Below are 6,062 nucleotides of genomic sequence, written 5' to 3' on the forward strand. Positions count from 1 at the left end.
GTAAAACTGGAAAGAAAGTAAATAACTATGCGCCGAACAGCTCTTGGTCTGCAAAACGTAAACGTAAACGTAAAAGCAAAATAAACATGAAACTAGCTAAAAATTCCAAAATCTGGAAAAACGCAGGAAAAGAAAATAAAAATAACCAACCGACTCCAGTAAGAGCCAAGAACTACCCTGCTACTCAGGTATGAACCAAAAGAATTAAAATGCAAAAAAATAAACTACCGAAAGGTCAATCTGTATTAGGAAAGAAAAGCCAAAGAAAATAAAAGAAGAACAAATTTACTGTCCTGCATGTGTGAGCTACTGTGGGTCCAGCTGTGTGCTGTCCGAATGAGGCTGGTCTGCTGTAACGTACTGCCCGAGTGATCTGGGTGTCTTTCTGTTGCTGTATGCTTACTGATGTGTACATGTGTGCATGCATGTGTGAGTGCTGTCCGAAGGGTCTTCTTTCTTTGCTGTATGTGTGAGTTTGTCCAGCGTGTGTGAGTGTCTTTGTTGCTGTGTTTGTCTGCAACGTCCAGGTTATGTGCTGTCCTGGTGATGCTTTTCTGCATGTGTGCATTTTTCTGCATGTGCTGTGTCCGAATGAGTTTGTTCGAGTGAGTGTTTTGCATGTGTATTGCCCAAACTACCCCTGTTATGAGAGGAATAAAAATGAAATATTTATTGTCATGTGAAGTAATTGTATTATAAATCTTTTTAAGCACAAAAATACCAGAATTTATCAATTGACTCAAGTATTGTGATCTATTGCATAATTAAGTACTTAAATCATTTTTTTATTAAACAATTTATTCACTTAAGTAACTTAATCATGCAGTTTTAGCGCTTCATCAATTTCCTTCATAAATCCATTTAATTGTTCCTCTTTGTGCCAAGTGTCTAAAACTATTCAATATGTGTGGCTAAGATCTTGCCAAGTGTCTAAATAAAATTCCTTTTACCTAATTTAGACATTCCACACTATGATTTTGAAAACACTGTACTTAGTACGCTTATTGAGGTTAGTATTCACTCAAACAAAAACATGATAAATTTAGTACTGAAAAATCCTAAATATTCATTTAACCTACAGTGAAAAGTGTTTACCAAAACTCAACCCCGAAGTGCTCCTAAAAATAAATTCACAGTTTCGAACAGTTGTTTCGTCCAAAATTATAAAAATGGGTTATTGTACCATAAAATCCTAAATATTCAATTGAGTCTAGTGGCATAGACTATAACGTATTCTGACACTTCTAACTATCTCAAATAATTAAAATCGTATTTCTGGAACCATAGCGAGGGATAACATTGACTATGTTTATAGGCTAAAACCTTTACGATTAGTCGATTCGTAAAAACTTATCGAGTTTTTAAGAGATTTCTAAAGTTTATAAAAATTCTGCCATTAAATTTCTAATAGACTGTTATAGTAATTGGTCCCTTAAATAGAATGATGTCATTATGTTATTCCTCCTACCCTATTGCAATGATTTATTTTTAATAAAAAGTCACTTCAATAAACTGTTTTATGTTCGAACGTTAAAACTATAGTATTATATATTATTTTGGAAACCCCCCGAAAGGACTGCCAAATTTTTTGCTTGCCAGTCAACGTTCAAATAGCCATGTGTCACTTTTGAACGTTACGTCTCATTAGATGTCTCCATATCAGGGAGGGGAATTTCCCCCCTTTTAAAAACGTTCAGACCATTGGAAGAATCACGTTACATTTCTGAATGACGTTCAAACGGCCATATGTCACATTCGAACATTACTGAATGATGTTCGAACGTGATTCTTCAATATATATACTTATATATATATATATATATATATAATATTATAGTATATATATTATATATTATGTACTATTATATAATACATATATATATACTAGTATATAATATATACTAGTTATAATATATAATATATTAAGTTTAATATACTAGTTATACTACTTGTCACTATTGGACATTTGACCTTCTGCTCTTCAACCAAAAAAAATAAAATAAAAAATTACTAGTTACACTACTTATTATCCAATAGATTTCATTATAGTATATTATATAATATACTAATATATTAAGTTCATATACTACATCATATAATATATTATATAGTATACTGCTATAGTATAATATATAATATACTTATATGCACACTATTAGCTATTATAATATCATAGTACTTGTACTTATAGTACTTATATTACAAACACAAAGTCATACGCCGTATTTGCATGTGTTTTAACTAAATATTTATTGTATTTATTAAAATTATGAGCTTTCTTATTTTAAATTTTAGATGATTTACATAGTATTATTTTATGACTTTTAACTGTAAAATTTAATTCAATGGGTTTTATTGTTAGTAGTTCTTGATCATTATTTAAAATGTTCTTTATTTAAAATTAGCTTGTTGTTGGATTTCATTATTTTATTTACTTAGTCACTGATTGAGCTGAAATATTGGATAGTTTAGCTATTTAAAACCAATGTATTTTAAATTCTTCATGACACTATTATTGGTTTTAGATAAAAAAAATGGTTAATAAGCATAAATACGAGTTGTGATTTTTAATTGATTGATATCATGTTTATGCTTAATTTTATAACTATGATTTAATGGGACAATATTTCCTCACATATATAGTCTATTTTTATAATCTATTCTTCTTTTAATTTATTTTTGAGTGTTATTTTTCTTCCTTTTATTTTCAGCTTAAATAAAATTCAAATGGAATTCGGTTGGAACTTTCGACTAAAAGTGCATATTAATTGAGAAGAGAAGGAAGGAAGTGAACTTGGCAGCTGAAAAAAGATACTGAACATGACTCTTTGGTGGTGACTTTCTTATCTTGATTGTTTATAAATACATACGATGAAGAAAATGTTTTGCGGTGGACAAATACATGCAAAGTCAAAGTCTAAAAAGGGAGCTGAAATGTGAAGGCATGTGGGTTGGAAAAAAATAAAAAAAGAAAGAAGGGAGGTGCTGTGCATTACTTGGATTGGAGGTGAATCTATAGTGAAGAGTGCCGTGCTTGACTTATGAAGTTGGTGGTGATTATTTGTTAGAAGTCGGCTGGAGTGAATTGGGATTGGAGGAGTTTGGCACTGACTTGAGGCAGCTATATATATATATATGTTGTTGGATGGTGCAGTAGGTACGAGAGAGTGGGTTAAACGGAAGAGTCGTGCTTGACTTGTAGAGAGGGAGACATGTAGGGAGTGAAAGGAAGTGCCGTTGCGTGTTTTTTTTAAATTGCATTAGGGAGTTGTACATCTTCACGCGGGAGTCTATAAGAAGAGAGAGTTGTGTTGTGCTGAAAAAAAGAAAAGAAAACAGCGATGTTGTCAACATTAATGGAGAGGGGATTGGACGAACAGAAAACAAAATAGAAAAATAGAGAGAGTTTACGCTCTGGGGAGTTTTCTAGCCTTTTTGCTTTTCTTCATGGCGGTCCATCGCTGAAGGGAAAGCTAGGCTGAGGAGAGGTTACGGAGGTGGTTAATTTTCTGAAAGCTAGAAAGACACAGTTTAACGTAAACTCAGGCTGAAGGAGAGTTGAGAAGCTGCTGGTTTTACGTAAACTCAGGCTGAAGGAGAAAGCTACTGATACGCAAGAATTGGGTTCTCTATTTTTGGAGAAAGAAACAGAGTAGCTGCAGAACCAGTTTTCATTTTCGTATGGTTGAGGAATGAAAAAGAAAGGGTTCTTGGACAGAGACGTGGGTTGGCTTGCTTTTGGGAGGTTAGACACTGCACTTCAATGTTTGGGAGTCACGTTGCATGGGGACACTAAGCGTTGGAGGGAGCAGACGAAAGTGAGTTTGGAGCAAACGGAACGGACACCAAACGGAGAGGGAGTTTTAAGTTTTATTTTATTTTATTTTCTTTTCAGTTTTATGTTATTGTGTGGTTTCATTGTATTTTATTTTAATTTTATCATGAACAATATTTTTATAGCACTTGTGATGAACATGGTTGGCTAAATTTTCATACTAAGGTTAGAGGTGAAGTTTAATGATTTGAAAATTGCTTTCGGATCCACGTAAAATTTATTCTGCGAGCTTGATCGATTGAAGGATTTTATTATTGGATATTTTGATTATCTATATACTCATCTTGATTCATTGTGATTTCTGAATACAGTGAATGCTTGAGGAATCCCTGTGGTATTCAAATAGATTTGAAAATGTTTTAATCATCAATCGTTCATGCTCAATCATAAGTGACTATTTTTCTTGATCTTAAATGCTAAATCTTCCAATTAAACTGAATCATTATTCTAGTTTAATTGAAGCAAATCGATCAGAAACAATATCATAAATTATTAAATGGATCCTCGAAACCTTAGTCTTTCTCCATATCATTTCATTTTATCATTTTAGTTTGATTCAGTTATTTTACAATCTTCATCTTTATATTCGATTGTACGTTTCTTTTAGTAATTTCGTTTCATCATCTGAATTTATTTTCTTTATCACAAAAGTCAATCCCTGTGGATTCGATCATGTAAGATACTACAACACCTGTATACTTGCAGGTAAAACTGCACTAAATTTTTGGTTCATTAATTTGAGTCAAAATTTAGGCGCAACAAGTTTTTGGCGCCGTTGCGGGGGATTGCAACGTGTGATAAATTTTTTTATTTTAGAAATCTTTTACTAATTGTTTTTCATATTTTTTTTGTAGGTACGATTTTGTTTTTTCCATAAAAGAGAGCATGTAACATTGCTTCCATATTCATACCATTTGGTAATCTCGTTCCAATTTTTTTTTTTTTACTTTCTTGTTTGTTTTGCATTTTGTTTTTACTTTTTGAATGTGCTCGATCCTCTATGATGAATGATCTCGTGGCAACATGATCAAACGGGTAGATTGAGAAGAGAGGAAATTGTTTTAAAAGAATTGGTTGATACTTTGTGAGGTGATTCTAAAAATTTTCATTCTAATACCATGGCTAACAATCATAGTATTCATGATGAACAAGAAAATGAAGAGGCACAAAATAATCCGCCAATGAGAACTTTGCGCGAATATTTGCAGCCTACAAGGACAAGTACTCCATCTTGCATGATTTTTCCTACGAATATGGAAAATTTTGATTTAAAACCAGGAGTAATCCAATTACTTCCCAAGTTTCATGGCTTAGATTCAGAAAGTCCTTATTTGCATCTAAAAGAATTTGAAGAAGTTTGTACAACTTTACAAAACCAAACTATCAATGACGATGTTGTTAGATTAAAGTTGTTTCCATTCTCTTTGAAAGAAAAAGCTAAAAATTGGTTGAATTTCTTGAGACTAAGATCTATCGGCACATGGCAAGAAATGCAAAGAGAATTTTTGAAAAAGTTTTTTCCTACTCATAGGACCAACACTCTTCGTAGAAATATTATGAATTTTTCTCAAAAGGAAAATGAAACATTTTTTCAATGTTGGGAACGTTTTAAAGAATTGTTGCTAACTTGCCCACATCATGGCTATGAGACTTGGCCCACCATCAGTTTTTTCTATGAAGGTTTAACATCTCAAATGCGTCAGTTTGCAGAAATGATGTGTAACGGTGATTTTTTAAATAAAGATCCTGATGACGCTTGGGACTATTTTGACCAGTTAGCTGAAAATGCCCAATCTTGGGATAACACAGATCGTTCTGATCGGTCAAATAAGCCCAAACTCAGTGCCATGTCTCAAGAAGGTATGTATTTTCTTAAAGGAAATGATGATGTGAATGCTAGGATAGCAAGTCTGACAAGAAAAGTCGAAGCCATAGAACTTAGGAAGGTAAATTCGACTAAGGCCATTGAAAAAGAAGAAGAAAATTGTGGCATTTGTGATATTAGTGGACACCTAACTCAAGATTGTCCAACAATCCCTGCTTTTAAAGAGGTGTTGTACGAACAAGCAAATGTCATGAATTCCTATAGGAGACCATTTTCTCCCCCTTATTCGGAAACATATAATCTTGGATGGAGAAATCACCCCAATTTTAGTTGGAGGAATGAGTCCAATTCAAATCAAAATCCTCAAGGGCAATCTTCTTCTACTCGTTATGTGTCTCCACA

The 6,062-nt window shown here is 32.8% G+C and overlaps 1 non-coding gene across 1 annotated transcript; it reads right to left on the bottom strand.

The window, feature by feature from the left end:
• Window positions 1-5,376: 5,376 nt before the first annotated feature.
• LOC122308632 lies at window positions 5,377-5,480 on the bottom strand. Its single transcript, XR_006242151.1, has one exon. It is a non-coding gene; the product is annotated as a small nucleolar RNA R71 (small nucleolar RNA).
• Window positions 5,481-6,062: the final 582 nt, after the last annotated feature.

Source organism: Carya illinoinensis, chromosome 4 (assembly GCF_018687715.1).
Source record: "Carya illinoinensis cultivar Pawnee chromosome 4, C.illinoinensisPawnee_v1, whole genome shotgun sequence".
Taxonomy (NCBI): domain Eukaryota; kingdom Viridiplantae; phylum Streptophyta; class Magnoliopsida; order Fagales; family Juglandaceae; genus Carya; species Carya illinoinensis.